Source organism: Ascaphus truei, chromosome 2 (genome assembly GCF_040206685.1).
Source record: "Ascaphus truei isolate aAscTru1 chromosome 2, aAscTru1.hap1, whole genome shotgun sequence".
Classification (NCBI taxonomy): Eukaryota; Metazoa; Chordata; class Amphibia; order Anura; family Ascaphidae; genus Ascaphus; species Ascaphus truei.
In genome coordinates this window covers 383,897,884-383,912,678 of record NC_134484.1, presented here as the reverse complement: position 1 = coordinate 383,912,678, position 14,795 = coordinate 383,897,884, and the positions used below count along the sequence as shown (strand labels likewise).

Sequence of the window (14,795 nt, the reverse complement as noted above, 5' to 3'; positions counted from 1 at the left end):
GAGCACCATTTTTGCTTTGCCTACAGTTCACGAAAGGTGTAATAGGTTGTCTGACAAAGCATAGACAGGAAATGAACCCTGGCATCAAACCCTAACCTGTTACATCTGCTCTTAATTAATTTTTGCAGGTGATAAAAGATTTAAAGACAAACGATGTTAAATGTTTTTTGAAGTATATAGCTTTATGGTCTAAATGTTGTTTGCTTCAGAACCCATAATTAAATCTTATTTTGAAGTCGTACCTTTACCATTTTACAATCCTTTTCAGTCAGATGTGATATTAGTGGAAATAAAGTTGGTAGCGTGGTTGATTGGAAATATGGAGGCCAGGAATTCCATTTAGGACATTTGTAATAATGTGCACAGGTTGTAAAACTGTAATGTGGCCATTATTTATCCTCCTTTAATTAATAAATTATGTATTCAGTTAAATAATAGGTACATATATCTGTAAATTGGAATAAGTTCATTTATTTAGTAAAAACAAAATCCCATTACATGTATTCCAAAACTTTGAGTTTATGTGGGTAATATAATTCTAGACTATATTTACTAATACCAAAAGGTTGTGTAGATAAAAAAGAATAGATTTGATATATTCATCAACTGGAAATCGTGAAGGGAATACTGTATATCCTGGACCAAAAATACTGCCATGAAGTGATAGGTACTAACTGAATTCTCCAGTTAGACTTATATTCGTTGATAAAATATTACAAACACTGATCGTACAGAAATATGAGTGTAAAGTTTTAACTCCATCTAAGTGACATTTAAATGTATCGACTACAATACTACTAATCTACGTATCAATATATTTAGTACTGGATATAATAAAGGACATACAATTAACTTGGCAAATGGAAGAAAGGGTAGTGGGTTTAGGAGAAATGTTTAAATAAAGTTGACAAATAATTCCCCTTTATAAATTGCTTGCCTAAATATCACTCGCTATTAAAAATTAGCTATGGGAACTAATTGTAGCTAATTGTTTAGAAATCAGAAAAGCGGAAGTTGTTAAAACACCTAATGTGTTTCATATATTTTGTATTATATCATTCATATACTGTATGCATTTACACAAGATACTTTATTATTCAAATTATGTATCCACTATGTACTTTTCAGTAAAGCAACTGCACACACTTGAACCTGTACTTGCTGCTTTATGCGAACATATACCTACTGTAATAGAGATGTGGTTCATGATTTTGTGAACTTTAATGATTCTTGAAATGCTAGAGAATGAGCGAACTTTCCACATTTTTCCAAAATATCACATTTTAGTTATTTTTTAGGGGTGAACTTTACCATTTTTTCTCAATTTATATTCAGCAGCAAAAGTGCTAATTTTGTTGCAAATTCAAATTTGTACAACAAATTACCATATTGAGACAACATGTCAGAAAGCACTTGAGAAGTATCCAGTTAAGACAATAACCTAATTAAGTATTTTATTACATTTTATTTCCAATCAATCACACATTTCAGTTGTATCACAAGCGTTAAAATAATTTGGATAAAGGAAGATTGCCTATGTGTCTCAAATTCAGCCATCTGCCTTTGATTGCGAACATCATGGCAATCTCTATTTTCCATGGCAGAGTTGCCATTCTAATGAAATCATACTGTACTTCAATGTCTTCAACTTTTGCCGTCATGATTTTGCAAAAATAAAGTATGAAGTTCTTTCTGCATCTGACTTGCCTTTTGATGTCAGTCTAACTGCTGTGGGGCTGCTAACTGAGCTGAATGCTTTTAGAACGCCAATTTACTCAGCTGGTTGCAAAGCCTTTCACCTTGGTAGTGAATCTTGGCAAATCAATGACTACAATTATGTTTATTATTCTGTCAAGAATTGGGAAAATGCTCCCTGTTTCTTAGCCCTAGATCTTTTTACAAAATACTAGTTTGTAGTTTAAATATTAGTCTTTTTTTTTTTTTAGAGAGACCAATGAGGCTAGTTAATTAAGCTTTCAAGGTTATGAACTGTTGGCAGTTAATAAGTCATAAAATGCCTCCATAAAACAGGATGCTAGATTCCATCACCGCGACAAGAAGTACAAAGAGCTGGTGTATAAATATCTAATTGTACAAAAGGACTGGGATTTCTCAATGACTGCTCATCTGGAGTCTCCAGGGCATGCTTGCTTTAGTTTCCTGATTTTAAGAAGCTAGTCTAAAAAATAAATAAAAAAAATAAGTGCATTAAACAGTGATTTGCTTTAAAACTCAGGAAGCAAAGGATTGCTCGAAATAAAAGGTGAAAAGAAGAAGGAAGAAAGACTAAGAAAATGCAAGGGAATAAAGTCAAAGGGGCTTCAGCGAGCTTAATTTCAGGAGTAGGGTTTATTGTATGTTCTGTGCTAGGTTGAACATTCTTGCATGTGTCCTGTGTTTGCCTTCACCTTTAGGATGTTCACCATGGAAACGGTACACAGCAAACTTTCTATGCTGACCCCAGCATCCTGTATATTTCCCTCCACCGCTATGATGAAGGAAACTTCTTCCCTGGCAGTGGAGCCCCAGATGCGGTTAGGTTTATTTCTTAAAGCCCCCCCCCCCCGTCTTTTTTTTTGTTTGTAACATTCAGGTCTAATTGCATTGCATGATTACCCCTAATTTTCTCGTCCTTCTCTGGCTCTTTAAATTACACGAGATTACAAAATTGTCCACAGGGATTGTGGACCATAGTAAAGCTAAAGTTGTCAAACAAAGCTGAACTGACTTGACATGCCGTTTGATCTCCTCAGAAGCATGTAGTTTGTATATTTTCCTATTATAATTTATTTTTTATGTGGTGCTTTTCCTGTTTTTTAGGTTGGAATTGGCCTTGGTGAAGGATTTAATGTAAATATTGCTTGGACAGGTGGCCCAGAAAACTCCCGTGGGAGATGTAGAATACCTCACCGCATTCAGGTTGGTGATGCATTCCATTAACCGTAATAGCAGGCAAAAATACAGGAGAAATGTTTAAAAAAAAAAAAATGACAGTAAAACAAGAAATACCCCCCAAATAAAGTTGGTTCCTAATCCCAGCGTTCCTCTCACTTAAAATAAATGATGTGATTGTATGTTACAGGGCTTCTAATTAGCAGGTAAGTGTGTGGTATTTAATGCTCTTGCTTTTTAAATAGCCTCCAGACCATGATTCACTTTCAAATAAAAACAATTTTCAAAAATATGGATCATTTAGCTTTAGTCACTACCAGACATTCTTTCATAAAGAGCAAGAAAATTGCACATGAGCTTCTTTGGACCCCATGTGTACTTATAAAAAATAAAAAGCCATGGCCTACTTTTATACTTTGGGTATTTTTTGTTTTATATATCAGTTCAACATGTGTAAAAGTACATTTTCTGTGTTCAACAGGTTTTATAACTTTTGGATTTGCTAACTATTAAATGTTCACAACTATTAAACATTCATGAAAGTTTCACGAGTCAGTGCAGGGCGCATGACCCCGAGTATGGGTAACATGACCTTTTATGAACTGCAATTCTTTGCTAAATTCTGGCCAGATTGGAGAAGTGATATTTTTGACCGTTCATTAAAACTTTTGTGAAAATGTGACATTTTTAAAGAGAAACTTTATTTCCACATAACCCCATTTGAAGACGTTCGCACATTTCAAGAGATATAGTTAATGCTTATAATTTTTATAAAGCCTGCATGCCTTATGTTTTACCTCATCTATCCATCACGTAGTGCCCGGGTGGCCAACTCCAGTCCTCAAGGGCCACCAACAGGTCAGGTTTTCAGGATATCCCTGCTTCAGCACAGGTGGTACAGTCAAAGACTGAGCCACTGATTCAGCCACCTGTGTTAAAGCAGGGATATCTTGAAAACCTGACCTGTTGGTGGCCCTTGAGGACAGGAGTTGGCCAGCCCTGACTTACTGTATGCCATGGAAAATGAGATAGTATCGGTTGCAAACAAACCCCCAAACTAGAGATGTGTAAAACGTTTGCAAGAGTTTGAGAACCATGCACATTTTGCGACATTATTAGCCCTTTGAGGCTTAATGAAACGTATTGCAAAAATGTGAAAGAAAATCAAAAAGCTAAAATTGTTGCATCAGCATTTTGGAGAGTTGCCCACATCCCTACCACAAACCATGATTCCGGCATTAACTTTCAGTGCCTTGAATGGGCGTTAATGCAGGAATGAGTGCAATTAACCATACCGTCACGTGATGCATATGGCCCTTGTTCAACATGCTTTTGTCCCATACCAGTTATGGCTTAGGCCACAATAGATTATGGGGTTTCTGTGCAGACGCTGCCTCAAGTAACTACAGGCTTCCTCCTCCTGCCCTTGTCTCCTAGGCACTCAACTTTCTCTACCTCCTACAGGACACCTACAGTATCCCTGGCACTGGGCTTCTTTTACCTCCTGTGCCTGGAATGCCTCTGCTCTGGGTCAGTGGTCCCTGTACCACTCCTGCAGAGGTCTGTGTTTGAGAGCCTAGAGTGTGTGTTCATATCTGCGTGCAGTGGTTAGAGTGTTAATGTAGGAGTCTGTTCCTGTGTATGAGGTGTGTTCAGGAATTGGTGTATTAGTATGTGAGTGCAGGAGAGTCATTGTATGTAAGTATATGTTGTGATCAGTTTGTCAATGTACAGGTGTCACAACTGTGTGCAGTTGTTAGTGTGTAAGTCTTTAAGGACAGACCATGGTTTTGTACTAAGAGCAGCACCATACTAATTTTTCTTATGCTTATTCAGTCTTCACTGCAACATCTTGATGGTGGTGGCAATGTAAACATATAAATACTGGTGTTCTTTGTCTTTGTACTTCTACTATAGTAAAAATGCTTTAGTGAGTTAATCACCTTCTTAAAAAAAGTTAAATGTAATTATTGTGGCATCAGTAGTACGCCTAATGGGGGATTCCAGCACTAGGACAGTGTATGAAATGCTTTGATTTATCCGTTCTGATAGAAAACATTACTATTTCTAGTCTGGGGGAGGGATGTTAAAAAAAAATGCATACTATTCATCCATAATACATAGATCTCAGTGAAAGTGATCTATAGTGGTTCAGTGGAGTCAGTAAAGTCAGTGACACTGCATTTTACTCAGGACCCTGGTTCAATACCTGGTGTCAGCTCCTTGTGACCTTGGACAAGTAATTTTGTCTCCCTGTTCCTCAGGCACCAAAAACACATAGATTGTAAGCTCATCTGGGCAGGGACTGTGTCTGTAAAAATTCCTACGTGCTGTGTACCGTTCCCTATACTGTCGTTGTGAGTCACTTTGAGTTTCATTGGGAGAAAAGTGCAATATTAAATAAAGTACAATTTTTCTTAATAATACAATCTTTATTTTTTTCCAGCCCATAGAATCCCATTTCTATGCGTACTTTTAAACAAATGTGCTTCTACATACTTTTGAGTATGGCATGTGCAAAGTGTCACAGAGACATCATTTATCTGTTATCTTGTTGAGTACAAGCCAAACGCAAAAGAAGCAGCTCTCCAAGAGCTGATGACATCGAAAACAGCTGTGCTGCCTGCAAACCGAAACATTGTAACAAAAACAAACTGCAACAGCTGAATCTGAATGTGACATTACAAGTTCATTTAGCAATTTTATACTCCAATCATGTTTTATAAACATGACTTATAATGGGATGAAAAATGTTAAGAAAAGCAGACGTGGCCTGACTATCAAGCTCCAATTTATTTGCTTTCATTGGCCAACTCTATGGAGGTTATTCATTAAACTGCGACAATACAGATTGGGATACTATGGCATGGAAACTCTCATTGACAGTTTCCATTCCACAGTGCCCCTATGCAGTTTAGGGAATGACTTCCTATGTCTTTCTTTAACTGCATACTGTACATATGATTTATCTTATTAGCTAAAAGAGCCGATGTCCACTAGATTTATAATTTTTTTTTTTTTTTTTTTAAGTAAACACTACGATTGTTTTTTTTCATGGTACAATGGTCCAGTTTCTTGGTATCAATGGTAACTAACCAAACATAAAATCTAAAGTTATTTTTTTATAAAAAAAAAAAAAGAAGAAAGTAACATAAAATACTATATACAGTGGCATGCACTGATTTTCTAATACCAAGGTAAGTCATAAAAACTGCTAGTACATGTGTTCTAGTATATGGAAATTATCTTTGTCCTATGAGCCAATTTTAGAGAAACAGTGGGGCGTTCCCAAAATAGATCAAGTTTTGTATAAAACAGAAAACATCCTCTTATGCAGGTCAAATGCATGAAGCACATATTTACACTTCAGGGAACACAGGGGTTAATTTGTCAACGTCTCCCGAGCGTAAAACTGGGGCAGAAAAATTAAGCAAGATTTCCCCCCCCCCCACTAAAATCAATGTTTTTTTTTCATTTGATAAACCTGGTGAAGTATTTGCACTCCCATTTTGCCCACGTTTTATAGCCAGGAAGCTTATTTAAATTTACCCAGGACCGCTCACCAATGTTGGCTTTTTATCAAAGTCTACTACATGAAAAATCAATGCTAAAATTACACCCCATTTATCAAATCAGCCCCACTCCCAATTGAAATAAAATTGATTTTGTTCTTCGACAAATCTGATAAATAATACTAGTAAATAATTTCCCAGAATGCTTACGTCCTTATTATAATTCATGAAAACGTAGCAATAATTTATAGGGAAAGCTGTGGAGATTGTGGGGGCTATTTACTTAAACTGCTTTTTAGTATTCACACCTGACGCATGCTTTTTACTTAAATGGCCTAATCACTACACTTGTCCCTAATTTAACTTGCACTTTATAAATGCAATTTTACCTTTAATTGATTGCAGGAAGGTAGTGTGACCACAAGCAATCTTAATTACAAGCCTGTGTAGGGAATCAGTTTAAATGGAACAGACGTGACCTGCAAATCACTAAGTGCATTGTGAGTGGTTAATTAGTGTTACCATTAACTAAAAATTATTTGAAACCATATTGACAACGACAATACTTATTGATCATATATGATAAAAGTATTTTAATTATGCATGCAATAATAAGCAAAATATTTAGTTATACTAAATAAATGATAAATGTGTAGCATTGTCAATGGCTGATATCTGTCAATAAACACAGATATCTGTTTTTCTCTTTCTCTATCTCTAACAATCTTTGCCAGAATACATCAAACCCAGCTAACTTCTGGAAGGTTATCAATAATATATTCCAGCTTGCTTGCCATCAAAAACCAAGCAATATCACTAAGGAAGAAATTACTCTGACAAATCCCACTGACATTGCAAATGCATTCAATGAATACTTTGTGGGGTGTGCTACTAACTTATTAGCGAAACGCAACCCAAACCCCAAACGAACCTCATTCTGAGAGTACCCCTATAGCCCCACCCTCTCTCAACACTGCTCACAATTTTCAATGTGTCCGAGTATAGGAAGAGGAGATTACACAAGCGGTACTAAAATTAAAACTAAGCAGCCAATTTGGACGTGACTTACTGCAATCTAAGCTTCTAAGACTTGGTGCCCCAGCCATTGCCAAACCAATTGCTTCCATAGTCAACTCTATTCTGTCTGCATGCCATATCCCTAAGACCTGGAAAACTGCCAGAGTTGTCCCAATCTTCAAAAGTGGGGACAAAAACACTGTCTCAAACTACAGGCCAATCTCACTTCTCCTAATACTATCTAAAGTCATGGAAAAAGGTGTTCACTCCCAATTAAGTGATTACTAAACCAAGACAAATTTCCCTAGCCAATTCCAATCTGGCTTTCGCCTCAAACCCTCCACTGTAACTACCATGCTAAACATTTGCAATGAGAGCAGTGTGGAATGGATCTGGGACAACTCACTGGTGCAATAATCCTAGATTTTGCAAAAGGCTTTTGATACTGTAGATCATGTTATCTTGCTAAACAAACTCCAGTACTCTGGAATAGGGAAGCATGCTTTAAACTGGTTTCATTTCTACCAATCAGATAGATCACAACATGTGTCTATCTCAGGCTCTAACTCTAACCCCTGGGATATCACTTGTGGTTCCCGCAAGGCTCTGTTCTGGGGCCCCTACTCTTCTCAGTGTTCATCAATGATCTTCCTACAGCTTGTAAGGAAGTTTCAATACACATGTACAGTATGCAGATGACAGAATCTTATATGCACACAGCCTCTCCGACCTTGAACACATACTTCAATCTGACTTTTGAGACTTGAAAATTGGATTTCCCAAAACAAACTGTTTTTAAACACTGACAAGACTGTAACAATGGTATTTGGGACCAAGGCTACATTTTTAAAGCTTCAAATGACTGAGCTCCAGATCAGAACCAACGCTAATACCACCCAAACTCTTGTTACTAGTTTTAAATACTTGGGCATATGCTTTTACTCCCATTTAACATTTGGGATGCACATTGATACCCTGACATCTAAACTCTATGTCAAACTAGGTGTACTTTATAGGAACAAATCCTCCCTAAATCTGCTGGTGAGAATGCGTATCACAAAGCAGATGCAAATGTCAATTGAAAACAAAAGAAAAAACAGCGCAAAACCTCATAGTGTAGTATTAAAATATATATTGAATATGTGACAGCAGGTGAGTATCTCACGTACATCAAATTAGATAGTTAAAGTATGGCATGTTAGGGACATGTTACCACTACAGCACATCAGCACTGCACCAATACACAACAGTCGAGCCGATCGAAGAGGCAGATCTCTCTCTCTCTCACAAGGAGCTGTCTCTGGAGCCTCAGCTGGTGTGTGTGTCGTCAGATAGGGAAGAGATGTTTACTTCAATCTGCAACAACTTGGTTCCTCGCTGGATGAGTGTCTTAACGCAGGTGGCCCTTCAGGGCAATGGTGTCCCAGTAGGTGTCTGCTTGAGGGTCCAGGCATAGAGGTCTGGTCCACTTTTGTCTTGCTCTAAGAACACAGCCCTCCTTTTCCTTATGTCAGCTCCCTTGTGCGCTAATGGACATAGTACACGGCTCGGCACCCAAACCCACCTTAGCAAACTTGATACCCTCTACAATTCAATACGCCATTTGTTCTCCAATGCAACTACAACACACATCACTGCAAAATGCTCAAAGAACTAGATTGGTCATCACTCGAGTCTAGGCGCAAAGTTCACCTTTCCTGTCTTGGCTTCAAATACTAAGTGGGCAAGCTACCCATCTATCTGAACAAGCTCCTCACCCCTACCACATGCAGCACTTATCATCTGAGATCGGACTCCAAAAGACTGTTCATGGTCCCAAGGTTCAGCAAAGTATCCGGCCGCTCCTACTTCTCTTACCGTTCACCCCAAAACTGGTCTAAGTTCTTTAAAAACTAAAGCTGTCTCACATTTTAATCTGGTATGTAACTGTTACATATGCCTATACTATATATATCTTTAACTGTGTATGCAATGTCTTGTACTGTATATAATGTATACCCTGTTCACTTATGTAAGTATGTATTTGTAACCATGTAATATTTGCCATCGTAACTCTCAATGTACTACTTCCTGGTAAAACATTTTAAAAATAAAATAATATACAGTATACAAATATACAGGTAATATATATATATTTATTTACATAAAAACAGAAATAGCCGTGTTAGTCCAGTTATACTGTATCTGTCTGTATCTATATATCTAGAGATACAGTGGTCGACAAATCACACAAAAACCTAGCCCCACCCCTACTTTTAAAAAATTGAATAAATTCCTAATAAGACTTGAGTGTGTGTGTGTGACTAGTCTGGGTGGCTGACTGACTGGGTGCATGTGCTCTAGCACACCCCTCCTCCCTTCATCTATGTGGCAGTGCCCAAGAAGACTAGTAAAGGAGAAAATGTAAAGTTTGAAGAACAGCCACTTACCTCTCCCCTCCCCCCCCCCCCTGTCTTGCGGTGGGACAGGCAGCTCGGTGGTGCAGTGCGATTGGCGGCGTTGTGGTGGGAAGGGCAGCGGTGAGGTGGAAATGGCGGTGGTGCGTTGGGACTGGCGGCGGTGCGGTGGGACTGGCAGCAGTGAGGTGGGACTGGCGGCGGTGATGTGGGACTGGCTGAGCTGTGAGAGCGCGGGACCTGTGAGGGAGAAGGCGCACCTTCAGCTCCTGAAGGCATCGCGCAGTCACAGATGGAGGAGGAAGGAGGAGGGAGAGGAAGCCGCAGCCAATCAGGTGGTTGGCTTTTCAAACTTTAGGCGCGCAAGAGCTCAAATTGCAGGGAAATATGCGTAAAAAAGCGCATGTTGATTAGGCGTCCATGACGGATCGCCTGTGGCCAATATCCACTCGACCCTGGCGTGCGGGCGAGTTGGTTTGTCGACCACTGTGTGTGTATATATATATATATATATATATATATATATAAATATATATATATATATATATATATATATATATATATATATAGTAGCTCCAGAGCAAATATAAAATGTGCTAAACAATTAATTAGTGAATAATGTGATACTTAAGTAATAATCCCAGAACAGGACATTATTGGCCAGTAATACCCTGTTTTGAGGAGATTATTACTATTATAGGCTAAATGTAGGCTTTTTATTTAAAATTTCATAAAAAAGGTACACTTTTGTAGTCATATTGATTTTTATCAGCATGATTGTCTATATTATTTTGCTTTTACTAAAAGTTTATTAAAAGGAAATTGTACATACACACAGTCCCCCTCTACACACACACACACACACACACACACACACACACACACACACACACACACACACACACACACACACACACACACACACACACACACACACACACACACACACACACACACACACACACACACACACACACACACACACACAGAGAGACAGTGAGACACACACACACAGAAACAGTGAGACACACACACACACAGAGACAGTGAGACACACACACACACAGAGACCGTGAGACACACACACACAGAGACAGTGAGACACACACACACACACAGAGGCAGTGAGACAGTGAGACACACACACACACAGACAGTGAGACACACACACACACACACACACACACATACACACACACACACACACACATTGTTTGTAAACTTAAATAAGTCTGTTAAATATGTATTCTCTGAAAATGTTATCCAAAAGTATAGGCATTGCTTGGTAATTAACCTACTTAGCAAGATTAATGCTAAAATAAAGAATTGAAGAATATTGACACACTGCCGGCATCTCCAAGGTGGCAGTAAAATAACGATACAACGTGGCAGTAAAAAAATGACACAACAAAGGTGCAAACGTTAATTAATTAGTGAAGTATTTTTTCTTACTACTGTGCCAGGACAAAAGTAGAGATGCCCCTAAACACGCACCTTTTCAGTGAAGCAAATACTGTTTCTGCAGCTAGGAGTGTCAGCTGCCGCAGGCTGCGCTAACGCTGCAGTTTGTGCACAAGGAGCACCTTCACAAATGCCGGTCAGAGCAGGCAGAATGTAATCAAGAATTTGAAGAACAATTTCTAGGATTTTGTCCTTTTTTTTCTTACTTTTGTACATAGCCCCCTGTGTATCTCGATTATTGGATCTCATTTCTTATTGAATTAGGTAATGTTTCCAGTATTATCACAGGATGTATAAATCAAGACTGCGTCACTCTGTCTCTAATTATTGAAAGTCATTTGGTCTTCCCATGGAGGGCAGAAAGAAGTTAGACAAAGCTTTTTTTTCTTAATTATGGACTTTGACAGACTCCTCAATTCTGCACGTGTCTAGCATGGTTAAAAAGGGCATAGTACATATTGAATAGGATAGAAGAGATGCTTTAAAAATGGATCAACTGTTCTTAAAAAAATGATTGTAGGCTTACAAATGAAGTCAACCAGTACTACAATACTTTGACTTCCACCACTGCTTGCAGAATTACAACATTTTACATTTTTACTGCTGTTCTGGCTTTGGTGCTAAAACTTGTGTTTTTTTTTGTTTTTTTTTTAATTGTCTTTTGATTGAGCCAAATCTCGATGATGAAAAACACTCCCAAAAACATGTCAAATGTGTTCAAACGTTTTTGAACTTTGTGCTATTTGCAAAAGTTTTTTATAAGTTTGACCATTTTATAAAAAAAAAAAAAACGCAAAAAAATGAATCCCAGGAGGAACCCGTCTTGGATTTTGTCTCGTACTTTATTCGGATTACAAAATTTGTTCCGAAGTTTGACTCAGAGCTTGAATCGATCTTTGAATTTTCAAACTGTTTGACTCAGAATACTAATCTAAAACCCAACTCCGCTGTTTGTTTTTTGAACCCGCAAACGTGCCTGTCATTAGTTTAAACTGAAGAAAATAATATTGGAAACCCATCTGTTAACTACTTTATATGTGGGCATGTCATTTTGAGATTATTGATGAATATACATTTTCCGAAGTGTCTTCTGATCTTTCTCTTCTGATACATATAGTACAAAACCTGACCTGAACAAACACCGCAATTAGACTTAGCATAAGTATTGCAATGTAGCAGCATAGGGAGCTACAAGCGTGTTTTTTTTCTCATTTAACAGGGAATTTTTTATATTATTGCAATAGCTTTATTTTGTAAACATGTTAAAAGTGCATTTTCTGCCAGTACAGACAAAAAGCATTATCATCTGAACATGTTATAATGCTTGCTCTTACAGTACATCATCATTTCCTGTTCGAACTGAAAAAAAAGTGTTTTTTTCTAACTTCAGAAGACATCATTTTATTTTATTCTTCGTAATGCAAAAAGCAATAGTATTTTGAAACTAATACCAGAAATACGTTTTTAAATGCTTCAGTTCAAAAATGTGGCACAGGGGAGTGCAACCACTAATGTGTACCTTCAACAGCTGTCAAGACTGTAATTTTACAAGGTAAAGCTAGAATATACAATTTGAAAGCAGCAGTATAAAGCAAATAAGCCACAAGGTATGCTAACCAACTCTTTTTGTTACACCATTGGGTGGTCCATGTAGGCACTGTATAAATAAATTGTAGCGTTTAGCCATAACACACCTGAAGCCCTTAAAAATGCACAAGGAAATGGAGAAAAATCTTGAAGAATGGTGTGTTTTATAAAGTAAAGCTAGTACAAACATTTGATGTTTCCACCCTGTTTTCCTCTACTTCCAATTCATTAAACAATCGTATGCATTTATTTGAACAATCTGCTCTAATTATCCTAGTTTTAGTCAGATGTTATTTTGCGCACAAACATCTTACATCATATAAGGGATAACGGAATTTCAAAAGTAGATCTTTTTGTTTTGCCTTTTGCTGATCCCTATTAGTAGGTGAGAAGGTCAAAAGATTTCCTTTGCAATTGCAATATTTTAAATTCAATTTTGAACCTCAGGCAACGCAAATGAATTCAGATCTCAGAGGAGATAAAGTTATATTATTTTTATACACTTAAGAGAACCATTGCACCATTGTTTGAACATTTTAAGAAGATTGGCTAAACTGTATGAGTGTCCATGGAGACATTTTTAAAATAAACAAACAGAGGAGGATGTTGTGCTGTGTCAGTGGTATTACTAGGTTTTTATCTGATGTTTTTACATGCAAGAACATTAGGCTGTAAGGGAATGAGCTTTATTTGAGAGTGAATGCAGTTTTTTTGTTAATCTTAACTCTGACTGTTTGCTATCCATCTTGTTAATATTACTCTCCCTAGGACAAACTGTAGCATTTGCTTTGATCATTGTGAGAAGATATATGAAGCAGTTAGCTTAGGTCTATGGTAAGAGAGAGGCACCTCTCAAAATTCAGCTGAAACCAATTTTAAGACTTATGCTTTCCCAAGAAAAGTTCTGAAGTATTGACACGCATTGCACAATTTATCATTTCAATGCCAACAGTAAATATTGCATATATAAATGTCACATGTTTGTTTTACTATTGATGCTGACAAAGGCATGTGAGAAATGTTTTGAAGAAAGCGTGACTTTTTTGCATAGTCTAGTTACAGCTATTTTTTTCTATGTTTAGTTCAAAGTGTTTGTTCATATTAAAGTCATAGTCAACCCAGATGGATTGGTTATGAAAGATAATAATATGAATATGCACATTAAATCAGACCCAAATAAAATACTATAAAAATGTATTAACTTTGGCCAATGTGAACTGCAAGAATTGTCACATTTCTGGATAGCTTTGTTCAATACTACCTGTAAACTAGATTTACAATTTTTTTTCATGGTGAAAATGCCGTCTGCTGATTTTTTTTAAATATGTAAATGGACATTTTTGCATTTTCATGGTGATTTACCAAAAATATTCAAGAATTCAAATGTAACATATCGCATAACTATAGGACTTACACATTAGCCTCCAATACAATCCTAGCGCATTCACAGGAAAACTGCCACTGACTTAAACAAGGCCCATAGAATGTTTTCTGAATTCAAATTTGTAACTGAACTTTGCGGAACGACTGAACATTAGAGATGGGCGAATTCGCCCAAATTTGTTTCCTTGATTTTTGCTGATGTAATCCCCAAAATCCATTTTGCTGTGTAAAATCCACAATCGGATTTGGGCGGTTTCAAAAATCGCCATTGGATACAACCCGTGAATGGATTTGTAGAATCCAAGCCACAGATTCAGCATTCAATTGGCAGATTATTAAGAATTTGCCAACGGATTGCTGAATCCGCAGATTGGGATCTACAAATTCAGCCACGGTTTACGGAATCCGCAGAGTGTATTGGTAATAATAATAAAAAAAATCTGCAAAACGCGAATCGCCTTTTTTCAGATTGATCCGCTGAAATCAACATACCAAATGAATCGGCTGATCTGCTGCGGATCTAAATCTGCCCCAAAAAATTGCCCAT

At 37.3% G+C, this 14,795-nt stretch overlaps 1 long non-coding RNA gene across 2 annotated transcripts in view; it reads right to left on the bottom strand.

The window, feature by feature from the left end:
• The window catches only part of LOC142487602 (uncharacterized), a 77,437-nt gene extending 63,116 nt beyond the window's left edge, over positions 1–14,321 (bottom strand). For both annotated transcript variants that reach the window (XR_012799264.1, XR_012799265.1), the window contains exon 1: positions 14,280–14,321. This is a non-coding gene — a long non-coding RNA (uncharacterized LOC142487602). The remainder of the gene's footprint in view (positions 1–14,279) is intronic.
• Positions 14,322–14,795: the final 474 nt, after the last annotated feature.